At 40.1% G+C, this 15,568-nt stretch overlaps 1 pseudogene; it reads left to right on the forward strand.

Moving 5' to 3' along the window:
• LOC100754115 overlaps positions 1–10,714 on the forward strand; it is a 34,674-nt pseudogene extending 23,960 nt beyond the window's left edge.
• Positions 10,715–15,568: the final 4,854 nt, after the last annotated feature.

Here is a 15,568-nt window from a genome sequence, read left to right on the forward strand (position 1 = left end):
TGAGAACATTACTCACATTTCCAAGGGTAAAGATAGATGGATGTTCAGCAAATTACACCTCTACCCTTCTGGAAGTTGATGGTGATGAAGCTACTGAAAGTTAACTTCTTGATTCGTCTGCACTGGCTGCCGTCCATCACAGTCTATGTTCTGAAGGTTGGACTACACAGATGAAGCAAGAAACACCTACATTAAGAATGTGGGAGATGCCTTTGAAAAGTCAGTGGAATTTTATTGTGGTAAGTGTCTAAATCAATCACATGTCTCAGACACATCACAGTTCAACCCTTGCTCTTCAAGGCATTCATCGTAAGGGAGGATTTCTCTGAATGTCTTGATGCCACCCTCTTTTCACACCTCCTGTGTTATTATAGACTTGTGCCTTTCTGTATGGCAGTCTACAGGGCTGTTATAGTCAGTTCAGATGTAGAAGCAGCAGCCTTAGGAGAGAGACAAAGATCTTCCACTCATTCAATGATCAAGCCAAGTAGCATCATTGATACAATCACAAAGAATGGGAAAGAATTTGGACACTGGCTCAGGATCATGTCCTCCTGGAAATATGAATTCATTTGTAACCTTAATATTTGGTGAGATATAAGCTCTAAAGTTAGAAGCTGAATGTTTTCTCTTTCCCTCAATGCATTATATCATATGGAAATAAATAACAGCATAAATAAATATGATTATAAAATGTAATTGATTCCATTATGATATTGTTAGTAAAACATTCTTTCCAATAAATGAAGTAATACATGTTTTATGTCAAATGTATTAAAACCACCAAACCTCTTTATTTTATTAAAACTTTTAGTAAGTATATTAAGGTAGATAAGTGAAATCATTTACAATAAAAGTTAAAGAGATATTCTGAAAATGCTTCATTCAAGGTGCTAAGGCTTTAATTTGCTCACTAACATATAAAGAAAAGTATTAAAATGATTAAATTTTATGGAATATGAGAATCACTAAGTCAAAGTTATGTGGCATAGAGAAATAGCCCACACACAAAGGGTACCTAACCCAAAAGATCTTAGATACATACATTAAGAGTTTTAGCAGGGCAGTGTTGGCTCACACCTTTAGTCCCAGCACAAAATCAGTCTCTGGAATGTTCAACTGTTTGTCTTTTATCTCAATTATGTGCTGAGCTTTTATACTTGGAAATCCTCTTTGTCCTCCCTGCAATGTGTTAAGAATGGTATTCTTCTCACATTTGGGTGGCCACATTCCCTGTATTTCCTGAATGTACTGCAAGACAATTTCACTATCTCAACTGCCTAGGCTAGAGTTGTTTTTCCATGTATAAAAATGACTATAACATTTCAAGAAAACAGAATGGATAGTTAATTACATTGATACATCAGATATGAATTGGAGATGCTAGAGAAATCAGAACTAATGGTCATCCTGAATAATCCTGTGTAATCTTTTGCCATTAGGTCCAAACAGTTTTAATCTCTCCCTTCTTTTTCATTGTTTTTGTCCCCACCATGACATGGATTCTACAGCACCTAAAAGATGATGGCTGTTTGCTGGTAGCATGCTCAAGTACCTACACTGGATACTCAGTATTTACACTCAACAGAACAAATTTCCCTTTTTGACTTTGTAGGACTAGATTGGCCAACGTCTTTTTTTCTGATGTTATCACATACTATTCCTGACTTTGACATTGTATCAATCTAGGGTGTCTCTGTAATTGCTTCCTAAAGAAATAACAGCATAATCTTTTGAGTGCTCTCTCCTACTGAACCCCCCATAGAACTTAACTGTGCACCTGTTCCATGACACACTACTAAGCATTTGAGTTCTGCTACTTTTACTACCTCTATTATGGATTTGGACTGCTAAATGGGTTAGTCACATCTTGAGGATACAGACTGTCGATGTCATATGCCATTTATATGAAGTATGTTGTCAAATACATGATAAGAACTGTGGGCATGGCTCAGGCATATGAAGTTGCCTCTAACAGATAGCTGTGGTATTGAAATAAGACATGTGTACAGACCTGCTTTTTATCCCACCAAGCATTATGAGTGAATGAAAGAATCAATAGACAAAATATATTTGAAGACAAATATATGATGAGAGATGTGTTTACCCCACCAAAGTTTCTTCCTATTACATTGCTGCCTTATCTCCCTTTGTCCACATCTAGAAAAAGAGACCAAAACAAACAACAAACACCCAAAACAAAATACTAACACAAACAGCCCAACCTTCTTGTAACTTTTCTACTTTATCAAATGTAAATCAGTGACATCCCCTTCCTCACTAAGTGAAAAAAATTTCAATATGTGGTAGAATTAGCATTCTTGGGCTTCAAAGTCTTCACCCAAGTTAACAGAATCAGTACCAGAAAGTCTCAACATTTGCTTTCCCAAGCTTTTTAAGGTCATACATAAACATTTCCTGACAAGGATTATTTCTGGGAAAATTTAAATTTGGTGGTGTTCTCTATGCTTTTATATTTTTCTGTCTTTGAACATGAATTTAATGCATTACATAAACTTTTATGCTGTAGAGAGAATGGCAAAATATGTAGAATGAGATGAAGGCTGTAAATTTAATTCTTTCTGGATTTAGATTTTCAAAGATGAGTCATATTTCTCTTGAAGCCCACCTGGTGATTAATTTGAGGGATGGGGATAAAGATCCAAACTGAGTCTGGAGAAATGGCTCAGTGAGTAAGATACTTGCAACTGTGAGAGCCTGAGTTCAAATTCCCGGAATTCACATACAGCTGGCCGTTAGTATACACTCATAAATCTAGCACTCTTTTGGAGAAATGGAAGATGGAGACAGGTGAATGAATCCTTGTAAAGTCACAGACCCAATAGCCTAGTGTACCCAGTAGTGAACAACAAAGAGACCCCTTTCTGAGCACAAGGTGGAAGGTGAGGACTACCATTTTGTCTCTGACTTCCACAAGTGTGCCAAGACACACATGTGCCTCTACTCATACACATGAGCACACACACACACACACACACACACACACACACACACACACACATGAACCCAAACTGGTATATACAGTATAATCCAAATCTGTAAACAGGTCATTTTACTAGTGTTCAGTCTCTGAGTTAGTGAAGCCACACCCATCATCATCTGGTGTCCTGTGAAAAGTCAGTGGATGAGTAGTGAGGGTCATACAATTGGTAAGGAATATCAGTTCCTGGGTATTATGTACTTTACCTCTTCCTTTGTCACTTTCCATAGTCTTCCAGCTCCAGCAAATACAAATGGGCAAAAGCAGCAGCTAGGGCTCCCCTGAGTCCTCTGGTAGGTAGTCTGAGTTGCTTTCCCCCAGATTCTCCTGTATGGTTAGAGCAGTGTGGGTTCAGGATCTGTGATGCCTGGGCCGAGGCAGTTCAGAAACTGTACTCTGGAAAGAAGTCACCACCATTTCGGTAACTGTCAGGTCATCATCACAGTGGCTACTTCCCACTTGTGAATGCTTGCTTTGCTGGCTCCTTTACTTTCTCGTAAACACTGATCGTTGTACTTACTCTCTTTAGAAAAGAGAGGAAATCTTGACTTCCTGGTTCTGGTTTGTATTTTCTTTTTCCTACTACCCACCAAGCATAAAAGCAGAGTAAGATGTTTGCTTCTCCCACCCACCCACCCCGTTTTCCTGATTTTTCCTCAGTGTACTAGGCATTCAAAGAACTGGAGCCCCCAGTGTTTGGTCCCAGCTGGGTTATAAGAGAAAGCACTTCCTTTCTACACCTAAAGACATTTTCATCACTATAATCTTACAAAGAGGCCAAGTCCAGGCTTTCTTCTGCCTCAAACCAGATGTAATTGAACAAATGAATATTCACTGCTTTACTATTTAAAATGCAAATACCTACAGGAAACATAAGTTAGCATACCCCTCATTTTTCATTAAAAGAACGATTATTCAAAAAATACACTTCTATATCAGTATATTAATTTTCAGAATTAGACCCCAGGATTGTGTAGGCACCAAGTGACTTCTTAAAATTCTAGGGTCAAATGTCACATATGTGGTTGTAAAAATGAAAAACTTAAGCATGAATGATCAACACAGTAACCCAAAAATCTTAAAAGAAGCTAAAAATACTAGCTTCCTACATAGCATCATTTTAAATAATAATTATCGTTACTGTTAATTACTTAGCTATTGCACCCCTAAATTATTCACTCAGAACAATGACATTAATAACATCTTGCATGGAATCTTAAGGAAAGAAAGCAGCTTGCTAACCCTTGAGCATTCTCTCTTCTCCTTTTGATTCAATGCTCATTCATTCAGTATTTATCCAAGCCAGCTTTGAATCAAGCCTTTCATGGGATGAATCAAAAGTGATAATAAACATGAGAACTGCACAACTTCACAATTGTATCCTTAGTCATTTCTATACTGTGCTCCTCTATACTTCCATTTAGCTTCATGACATAATAACTTCTCAAATAAATATTTTCTTCCTAAATGATAAATAGAAAAGAACAGCTGAGCTTCGAAAAGTCACTACTTTGTGCAAAAAAAAGAAATTAATGTTGCATTTTTCAGTCCTATGCCCCACTGTTCATTCCATTCTTTTATAAATTCATTTGTCTGTCATGCACTGAACCAACATTCATCAACCAGCAACTGTAAGCTAACTGCTATAGTTCATACTGTGGAATTGATGCTAAGGACACCGGAGTCAGTGAAACAATTTAGTGGGGGAGGGGGCCAGCAATCTTGTTCCAGTGTGCTGCACAGACAAAAGGAAGCATGAGGAAACACATTTTTTTTATTCCCAAAATAAAACAGTGGATACCAGAGCCAGCTGCAATTTTGATAAGCCTAAAATCCATGTCATCTAAGTATGTTATTCCCTAGTCTTCCCTCTAGATCATGTTAAATGCTGGCAGTGTGCTTAGGCAAAGTTAAGGAGTTATTAATTATTTGCAGAGTGTGGAGTTTCCAGCAGAACATAAAAGGGGAGCAGGCTCAACTAGAATAGCCTTTAGCCCTTCACCTTTCTTGCTCTTCCTGCCTGAATGTAACGTGATGCACTGGCTGTGACCACAAGGTAGTAAGTATGGTCTAAGCAAAAAGATAGAGGGAACATGAAGCCCTGGTACAGGAGGGAATAGCATCTTAGGCCATCGACTGCCTAAAAGTGTTCATAGAAGGGAAAGAGCCCTCTGTTAAGGCATTGTTTTCCCCCTTTGTATTATACAAGTGGAGCAAACCTGAACGTGGTGAAAGAAGCAAACATGTCTTAACCATACCCCCTAGATTCTGATTCTGACCCCAATCATTTAGAAGTCACCCAGATAAATGCCCACTTTCCTTCCTGATGAAACAGGCCTCTTCCTGCATTGTAGAAAACAACCAAATCCAATAAATGACAATAATATCAAACAATTGATATCTCTATGATGGGAGGTAAGGGAGGTTTGGACAGAACTGCCATCCTTACCTTACCAAAGTCAAACCAAAGGCACTGATGTTATGGCATAAACTGATGAGAAAATATTTTATACTTGATACTGAAGTAGCTTCTGCTAGATGCCAGACAGGACTCTAAGAACTTGACAGTTATTAATTCCTACGAGGTATGTGTGTGGGGGGGTGCATGTATATTTGTGTGTAATTGAATGCATGTGTTTGTGGGGGAGGGGCTTCATTTGTATATATGCACCTATGTATTTGCATATGGAAACAAGAGAGCAACTTGAAGAGTTGTTACTCAGGAGTGGTCCATGTTTGTTTTTTTAAGTCTCTCATTCTCCTAGGATTCACTGACTAGAATAGGATAGCTGGCCAATGATTCCTCAAGGATCACCTGGCTTTGCCCCTCTGGAGACACTGGGATTCCAATGTGGGCCTCCTTACCGAGCTTTTTATGTGGATTCTGGGGATGTAAACAAAGGTTTCATGCTTATATAATGCAAGGACATTACCAACTGAGCTTTTTCCCTACTCTCTGATAATGCAAGTTTCATATGAATTCAATGAGATGGGAGATACTGTAATCCCAGGAAGTAGATATGGAAAACGGGCATAAAATATGAAATAACTAGATTGTATAGCTTCTGAGTCACTATGGTGCATCTTTCATCTTTGCCCATCCTGGATTCATCATTTACAGTGGTAACTCCTTGATGGAAGACACAAAACATTCCATGATACAGTCAGTTATAATGAGAATAAAGACATTACCACCATCTGGCTGTTCTGAGACTGGCTTGTAGAAATGAAGGTCTAATAAAAGCATCTAACATGAGTTCAAATCCCATGGGCTGTGTGGTTGGTTTTGATCAGCAAGTTGCTTAGCTTGCTTATCTGCAAACATCTGTTTCTTTATTTCTTAACTTCTGGGTTTATGAATTGGGGAATCTCAAAGGTCTGGAACTCTAGCCAGTTTAAATATTATGGTTCCAAGGTAGCACTTCTCCAAATATTCCCTTTAAACAATTGCTCCACAAGATGTTAAATTTTAAGAAGTCTCCCTGTTTAAATACATTTTGGAAATATTAGATTATACAAAGTCCTTCTCAAATGTTTAATATAAAAATGTTCAGTTTAGGAGCTGGAGAGATGTCTCAACTGTTAAGAATAATTGCTACTCTTGCAGAGGACCAAGGTTCAGTTCCCAGTATCTGCACTAAGTGGTTCACAACTGCTGTAACTCCAATTCCAGGGGATCCAACACTCCCTTCTGGATTCTGCAGGTGCCTACATGCACACAATACACATATATTCAGCTGCACACATATACACATAAAATAAATGGGTGTATTAGAAGACTGTTGCTACATGCTAATTGTGCAGTAGAGAGCAAGAAGATCAAGTCAGGGGAAGAATAGAGGAGAGCAAGAAAAGAGATACCATAATAGAGAGAGCCATTATAGGTTTAAAGAGAAATCTGGCACTAGGGAAATGTCCAGAGATCTACAAGGTTTACCCCAACTAACAATCTAAGCAATAGTTGAGAGGCTACCTTAAATGCCCTTCTCCAAAAATCAGATTGATGACTACCTTATATGGCATCCTAGAGCCTTCATCCAGTAGCTGATGGAAGCAGAAGCAGAGATACCCACAGCTAAACACTAAGCTGAACTCTGGAATCCAGTTGCAGAGAGGGAGGAGTGATGAGCAAAGTGGACAAAACCAGGCTGGTGAAACCCACAGAAACAGCTGACCTGAACAAGGGGGAGCTGAATGATCCAGAACCCCTGAACATGGATGTCAGTGAGGAGGCCTCGGAACTCTATGGGGCCTCTGGTAGTAGATCAGTATTTATCCCTAGCAAAAGAATGGATGTTGGGAGCCCATTCCACACAGAGGGATATTCTCTCAGCCTAGACACACAGGAGACGATCTAGGCCCTGACCCAAATGATATGACAGACTTTGAAGATGCCCCATGGAAGGCCTCACCCTCCCTGGGGAGCAGAAAGGGTATGGGATAGGGGATTGGTGGAGGGCAGGGGAGGAGGGGAGGGAGAGGGAACTGAGATTGACATGTAAAACAATCTTGTTTCTAATTTAAATAAAAATACATTTCAATTAAAAATTGTAGAAATGATCATGGTTGTGGATTTCAAGTTAAAAGTTTTGGCCTTGGCCTACTTGAAGTAATATATTTTGATAGAACTATTCATAAAGGACCTTTTTGGAAGTCTGTGGGGATATTTGGTCCATGTAGTATATATCATAAAGGGGTGAATAAAAAGACAGAAACTACAAGTGCAACATTGTTAAGTACACCTTCCCTTTTCAGAAAAGAAACCCACTGTTGTGTAAGTGATTTCTAAGTTTTCACATTTGAGTTTTGGTTGGTTGGTTGTTTGGGAGACTGGGTCTTCCTGGATAACCCAGGATGGCTTGGAATTTGCCATCCTCCAGGTTCTACCTCTCTTGGTCTAGGATTCCAGGTGTGCCTCACCACACACAGCTTTGAATTGGTTTTAAATTCTTTAAAATGTCGTCTCGAATTTTGTTGTACACTTTTCTGATTCCTGGCTTTGGAGAGATCTGCCATGATCTGGTGCTTTTTTAATGAGCTCTGCATGATCTAATACATGCTCTTATTCCTATGTCTTCTTCTCTAACCTAAAACTGTAACTACCAAAGATAAAGATGAAAGGTACCTCTTCTTCCATCCATCTAATAGACGTCTTCTTTCATCACCTGAAAGAAGCGGGAGGGTAACCTTTATGTATACAGGTTAAAAATCTAATCACATTTTTCTTAATGAGCTCATGAGTAGGAAAATGTCTGTTGTGGATAAACAGCACAGCAAATACTAAATAAATATGCCTGAACGTCTCTACCACAGAACAAGTCCTCATTAAACTTGCTGTTTGGCTATTTTGGGTTTCATCAAACATGAAACAAGAATCTTTAATAACTTGCTTGATTACATTACACTCACGGCTCTGAAAGGACTGCGGGGTTTAATAAGAGGTGCAACAAAGCTTTATTCATTGGGATATTTTTAATTAAATATTCCAGTTAGGTTTTTTAAAATGTTACTTAAAGATCTTAAAGATAATAAAGGCCTGATTAAGTCAACCAGTTCAGTCTGGGTCATGTGTAGACTTGCTTAGTATTAGAACTAGTTTTTGTACAGTCTGATAAAAATACATCTCAACTGAAGTCAGCATTTTCCATCTCTCTGGAAAATAGTACCTCTTAGGGATGCTTTTTTTTTTTGAAGCACTGGTTCTCCCCCCAGTGAAAATGAATCATTTTCCTTACTGGAAGTTAGATCCGCTTTTTGAATGAATGGAGGTTTGGATTCTTCCTTTTATTTTTAAGGAAAGGAGATGGTGTCAGATTCATATTAATTACCTTTGCTGATGATTCCTAACTGTCTTACATGAAGACAATGCAAAGAGCTTCCTGCCCTTTCCATAGACAAGCAGCTGACAGAGGCTCCAAAGTTCTAAGGCATAGAGTCTGCTCATCTTCTGGGGCCGACTTGGGTTCATCGCCACTACAGGGAAGTGACAACACCAGAAGGACAAGATGTACATCACCTGTGCTGAGTCCACTCACTTCTATGGTGTCAGGATGCCAGATATCACACAAACAAGTTTTCGTACCTTTTGACCACTGTAAGAACATTATTCCATGGCTTAGAAGTATGGGACCAACCCCAGCAATGGAGAGAAACTTGATGGGAAGTCCCTGATCAACTGAACTTTGCAAAGAACAGTGAAGAGCAGTGCCACTGTCCAGTGCTGTACTCTGTGTTCACTGACAACACCCATATTGTGGCCATGAGGACAACTGGCAATGTCTACACCTATGAGGCAGTGCAGCAGCTAAACATCAAGGCCAAGAACTTGAGGGACCTATTGACTGATGTGCCCTTTTCCAGGCAAGACATCATCACCCTGCAGGACCCCACCAATCTGTACAAATTCAATTTCCAATTTCTTCCATGTGAAGAACAACGTGAAAAATCATAGATCCAGATGAGGAAAAGGCCAAACTGGACCCATCTTATTACTTAAAAATACAGACCCGAGAGACACTACAGAAGCTCTACAAAGAGTTCAAAGGAGATGAGATTTTAGCAGCCACCGTGAAGGCACTTGAGAAGAGGAAGGTGAACCAACTGAATGCTGCCTGCCCACTATTCCACAGGAAAGGTCAGTGCGTCCTTCACCTCTACTGCCATGGTACCTGAGACCACACATGAAGCAGCCGTCATTGATGAAGATGTACTGCGCTACCAGTTTGTGAAGAAGAAGGGCTATGTGAGGCTACACACCAACAAGGGCGACCTTCACCTAGAGCTGCACTGTGACCTGACACCAAAAACCCGTGAAAACTTCATCAAGCTTGCAAGAAACAGTATTATAACGACACCATCTTTCACAGATCCGTCAGGAACTTTGTGATCCAGCCTTTCAAAGACGAGTTCCTCCCCAACCTCTCACATATAGGCCGTGGGATGCTCAGCATGGCCAACTCGGGGCTCAACAAGTCTCAGTTCTTCATCACGTTCCATTCCTGTGCTTACCTGGATAAGAAGCACACCATCTTCGGACGGGTTGTTGGGGGTTTTGACACACTGACAGTATGGAGAATGTGGAGAGTGATCCCAAAACTGACAGTCCTAAGGAGGAAGTGTGTATATGTGCAACCGCAGTGTTTGCGGATCCCTAGGAGGAGGCTGATGTCCAGATTGCCCAGGAGCAGAAGAAGACAGAGCAGCAAGTGGATACAGAGACTAAGATGAAGATGAGCCAGCCCCAGCCTGGGAACCAAGGCCCCCAGATATACCGCCAGTGGGTGGGCAAGTACATCAACCCAGCAGTCACGAAACCAGCAGCAGAGGAAGAACCATGAACCAGCACGGCTGTCCCCATGGCCAAGAAGAAGCCCAGCAGGGGCTTTGGGGACTTCAGCTCCTGGTAGTAGCAAGCTGGCTCATGGATCCCTGTATGGTGCAGGGATGTGGGCTTCAGGGTCTGTGTCTGAGATGTTTGCCCTTGTCAGTTTGGGCTATGAGCCAATAAACCTCTTGCCTGTGGGTGGGTGTGGGGGGAGTTCTAAGGTATGTTCACCTTCTTGCTACTCACATATGAAAGTTCTAGTAAAGGGTGAAAAGCATAACGAAACGTGCATCTTGCAATATTCTCCAGATATAAAACAAAACAAAATTACTCCACCTGCCAGAGTTTTGCTGGTCTATGAGACAAAGACCCAAGGGCAGCTTGGGTAAGTCAGAGCAAAATGGTGTCACCTCAGTTTAAAAAAAAAATGGAACTGAGTATGACATATCTACTATGTGCCTCGCACCAGACTTAAGATAGTTTCATTATGCAGGAGAATTAACTGGTTTGCAGTAGGCCAGTTGCTATATGGTGAATCCCTTATTCTCTTGACTCCAGCTACAGCCACTTAGCTGAGGAAAACTTACCAATGAAACTTATAGGGCAAGCTATTGTGACCTGGAGTTTTTAAAAGGGTCAATAATCTAGGTTCATAATCTGTGACTTGCCTTAATGACTCAACACCAGTCATCATTATCATAGCTATTAGCAAAAGCAAACAGGGCTGTTCCTTTCCGTACACAAAGCACAAGTGTAGCTACTGAGCACTGGAATAGCAGCCAGATCCAAAAAATGCTGTGCTGCATGTTTAAAACATGTACTAGAATTAAAAGACAGCAACGAAAGAATGCAAGATACTTAGTTTTTTTGTTTGATTTGAGATGAATACAGCATTTATGGCTTATTGATTTAGAAGAAAAACAATATATATAAAATTAGGAACAAGCTTGCTCCTCATGTCAATCCCTCCTTCCTCTCTTTCCCCTCTCCCTCCCTTCCCCCAACCTCCCACCTGCCCCCCCATCCAACCTCCACTCCACCGGCTAGGTAGGGCCCTCAACAGGGGCTCCCCAGAGTCCACCACATCATCCTGGGTCCGGCCCAGGCCACCATGTGTCCAGGCCGAGATGTGGGATGGGCTCTCAAAGTCCCTTCTTACACCAGGTAAAAATACTAATCCACCATCAGGCACCCCCTAGAGTGCAGAGGCCTCCTCATTGACATCCATGTTCAGGGGTCTGTATCAGTCCAGTGCTGGCCTCCCAGACAGCAGTCTGGGATCTATTCACACCCCTTGTTCAGGTCAGCTGTTTCTGTGGGTTTCACATCCTGGTCTTGACCTCTTTGCTCATCACTCATCCCTCTCTGCAACTGGGTTCCAGAGTTCAGTTTAGTGTTTACCTGTGGATGTCTGCTTCTACTTCCATCAGCTACTGGATGAAGGCTCTAGGATGGCATATAAGGTAGTCATCAGTCTCATAGGGGAAGGGCATTTAAGGTAGCCTCTCCACTATTGCTTAGATTGCCAGTTGGTCTCATCCTTGTAGATCTCTAGAAATCTCCCTAGTGCCAGATCTCTCCTCGAACCTATAATGGCTCCCTCTATTATATCTCTCATCCTGCTCTCCTCTATTCTTCCCCCAACTCAAACTTCCTGCTCCCTCATTTTCTCCTCTCCCCTCCTCTTCTCCCCATCACTTTCTCCCAGCTCCCTCTTCCCTACCCCCATGCTCCCAATTAGCTCAGGAGATCCTGTCCCCTTTCCCTTCTCCTGGGGGCCATGCATTCTTGTCTTAGAATCTTCCTTGTTTCCTAGTTCCTTTGGTGATGTGGATTGTAGGCTGGTAATCCTTTGCTCTATGTCTAAAATTCATATATGAATGAGTACATACCATGTTTGTCTTTTTGTGACTGGGTTACCTCACTCAGGATGGTTTCACACTCTATCCCTGGCATAAGAAAGGATTTTGGGAGCCCATTCCATGTGGAGGGATGCTCTCTCAGCCTGGACACATGGGGGAGGGCCTAGGCCCTGCCCAGGATGATATGATAGACTTTGGGGATCCTCCATGGAGGGCCTTTCCCTCCCTGGGGAGCAGAGGGGGAATGGGGTGAGGGGGCTGGTAGGGAGTGGGGGAGGAGGGCAGGGAGAGGGAGAAGGGATTGACATGTGAAGCAGGCTTGTTTCTAATTTGAACTAATAAAAAATAATTTCTTGGAAAAAAAGATGTACTAGATTTGAAAAGCTTAATGTTCAGCTACAAAGTCTGCTTGTTTTATAAATTACCACTTAATTAGAATGTGTAAGTACTAGCGTTCAGTCTTTCTGTCCCGGTGTACATATCTAAATATCTCAAGTTACTAGATTATCTGTCGATAGAAAGAAATTTTCAATAGCAACGAAAGAAATATCTAAAGAAAAATGTCAATCAACAATGGACTTACTGCCAAAGAAGTAAAGAATTAGATGTACATTCTCTAAACCGTAAGAGGGCTCTCAGCCTCTTCGTATCTGTATGTACTGTATTTACTATCTATGATTTCTTGCTGTATTGTGGGTGAAATTTAGGGCCTTTTTGTTCTCCATAAACATTTGTAACTTCCTACATTGCTTCTAAAATTCCTGCTGCATTGTGGCCCAGGGAATGGAGTAATGATAGTGTGAATGTCAGAGAACATAACCCCAGTAGAACCCATACATTCCTATGCAAATCAAGGACTCCAGATACATGTCTAGAGACAATACCCACTTCCATATCTCCACATCTCCATTTATTATAAGCAACAACTCATTCAACTTGTAGATAATTGTTGGCTTTATTCATATTACTTTTCTAATATGGTCTAGATGTAAAGTGATAGACTCAAGAATGACAATACCTTGGATCCAATAATAAATATTCAGGGTTTTTTCTTTTTTTCTTTTTAGATTTGTTTGTTTATTTTGTATATGGTGTTCTGCCTGCATGTCAGCCTGCACACAAGAAGTCAGCACCAGATCTCATTACATATAGTTGTAAGCCACTATGTGGTTGCTGGGAATTAAACTCAGGACCTCTGGAAGAGTAGCCAGTGCTTTTAATCTCTGAGCCATCTCTCCAGCCTAATAAACATGCAGTTTTATCAGGCAAAAGAAAAACTAAACAAAACAAAACAAAAAACAAAAGTGCCATTGGGTGTTTCTAAAAGTAAGTTATTATTAAAGAACAAGAGGCCAGGTATTCACAAAGCCTTCCCAACATTCTAAACATTCAAGATTCTAAGGTTTTTGCCTTGATGTGATTAAAGATGTTTAAACTTTAGTATCATAATTCTTTATAGCTATACCTGCTAAAGAAACCCTGTTCAATATTTCTTCCTGGAGTTGTCTCATTTGATAATGTATGCTTCCATAGCCCTGGAGACTGATTGGGGGATGAAGAACTCCTAGAGTACTAACATGGCATTTTAATACACTAACAGATTTATCCCGATTGTAGTCAATTTTGTGTGTATTGAAGCCATTTTCTTTAGCATATGTTTAATCATTGCTATTATGACCCTGGCTACTAGACTCTGAGAAGGCCACACCCCAGCTCTCACGTCCAAGTGCTTAATAGAGAGAGCCAGCAATAATTAATAAATTATTGATGAATACATTCTGTTCCAACATTCACTTACCATGATGTTGATTTTTAAATTCAAGATGGTCTACCTTTGATTTAAAATGTCCAAATTTATACACTAAACTTTGTTACTTTTTCTCTTTCACACAAACTTCATCCAAGAAGCAGAAATTAATGAATCTACTTTGATAAACTTCTTCCCATTTGACATTTGGAGCCTTGAAATTTATTTTTAAAATAGAAGAGCCATTTCTTTAGAGCTACGGAACCAAGAAGAGTTGGATTTAGTAGCCAAATGCTAAAACATTATGTAAAACTTAAATTAGAAACAGGATTCTTTTGCCTTTCAACAGCTTGTTAGAGCCTCACCCTGAAGAAGCCTTGGCAGATTGTTATGGCATGTCTACAATTAAGGAAAAAAATAATAAATACCACCCTAGCTCACACACACACACACACACACCACCACCACCACCACCACCACACCTTCCCACTATCTTCCATGCAATTCAAATTTTCAAATAGAAAATGCATGAATATGGAAGAGTACATTTTCTTCAAAAGTTCTAAGAACAGATCTCTTAAATTTAATTACATAACTTATAAAATGACATAATTTTAAGTGCAATTAATTTAATGAGCACTGAAATGACACTGCTCAATGATGTAGCCCTCGAGCTTGATTTAAGAAAGGAATTACTAGGCTTTTTCTTGCTCTGCCCCACAGCTATTGTACTCTAAAAGCTCTAGTGTAATCATTGTCTGTACAGATAAGTCTCTTTAATATAATAGTATTTTGTCCTTTAACCATAATGATTTCCTTCATTTCCACAACTGTCTACCTTATTGTGTCTCAGAGCTGTGTGTACCATTGAAAAACACACAGCAGTGGAAATTTTTTCAACAAATCTTGCAACTTCTTTACTCAACATTGTGAGCCATGTATGGTATATTAAATATGGCTGCCATATCTTGGAGTTTCTTCCCATCCGAAGAACTGTGTCTTTAGATGAAACAGGAGTGGATTTTGCAAATGTTTCAGTTAAAAGTGTGAAAGAATTAATATCACATAAGTTTCAGCGCTCAAGCCTTAAGAAACTGATAGTGTCTGCCTTCTAGCCTTTAGAATTCCTTCTCTGGGATACCTGGACTATTGTTTAAATAGCTCATCTACCCTGGAAATATAGTCCTTAAGAAGTAATGGGTAAGCATTACCTAAAAAGTACCCATGAGCTCAGCTTGTCAGCCATCTATGGTGTGCACTAGACAAATGAGTAAAGTTATATTCCACAGGCTAGCACTTTTACTATTCACACCAGTGATCCCACTTAAAGCTGTGTAAACTGGAGAATACATCACCCAGCTAAGAGCACAACAAACCCTTGACTACAAAACCCTGAGTTCTGGATCCTTTGTTAGTAACAAGTTACCACAACATGTTGTTTATTCTTCATTATTTCTGACTACAAGAAAACATAGACATCTACTTGTATGCATAGTTTCTTTATAATTTGCAACTTCATAGGCATTATGCAACGGATCTGTTTGGGTTTAATTCTGCTTTCTAGGATTCATCCATGTTGCTTTTTGAAATTTGGTTCTCTGCTTCTAAGCGCCAAAATTATCACTACCACATGT

This window comes from Cricetulus griseus (genome assembly GCF_003668045.3).
Source record: "Cricetulus griseus strain 17A/GY chromosome 1 unlocalized genomic scaffold, alternate assembly CriGri-PICRH-1.0 chr1_0, whole genome shotgun sequence".
NCBI classification, from domain to species: Eukaryota; Metazoa; Chordata; class Mammalia; order Rodentia; family Cricetidae; genus Cricetulus; species Cricetulus griseus.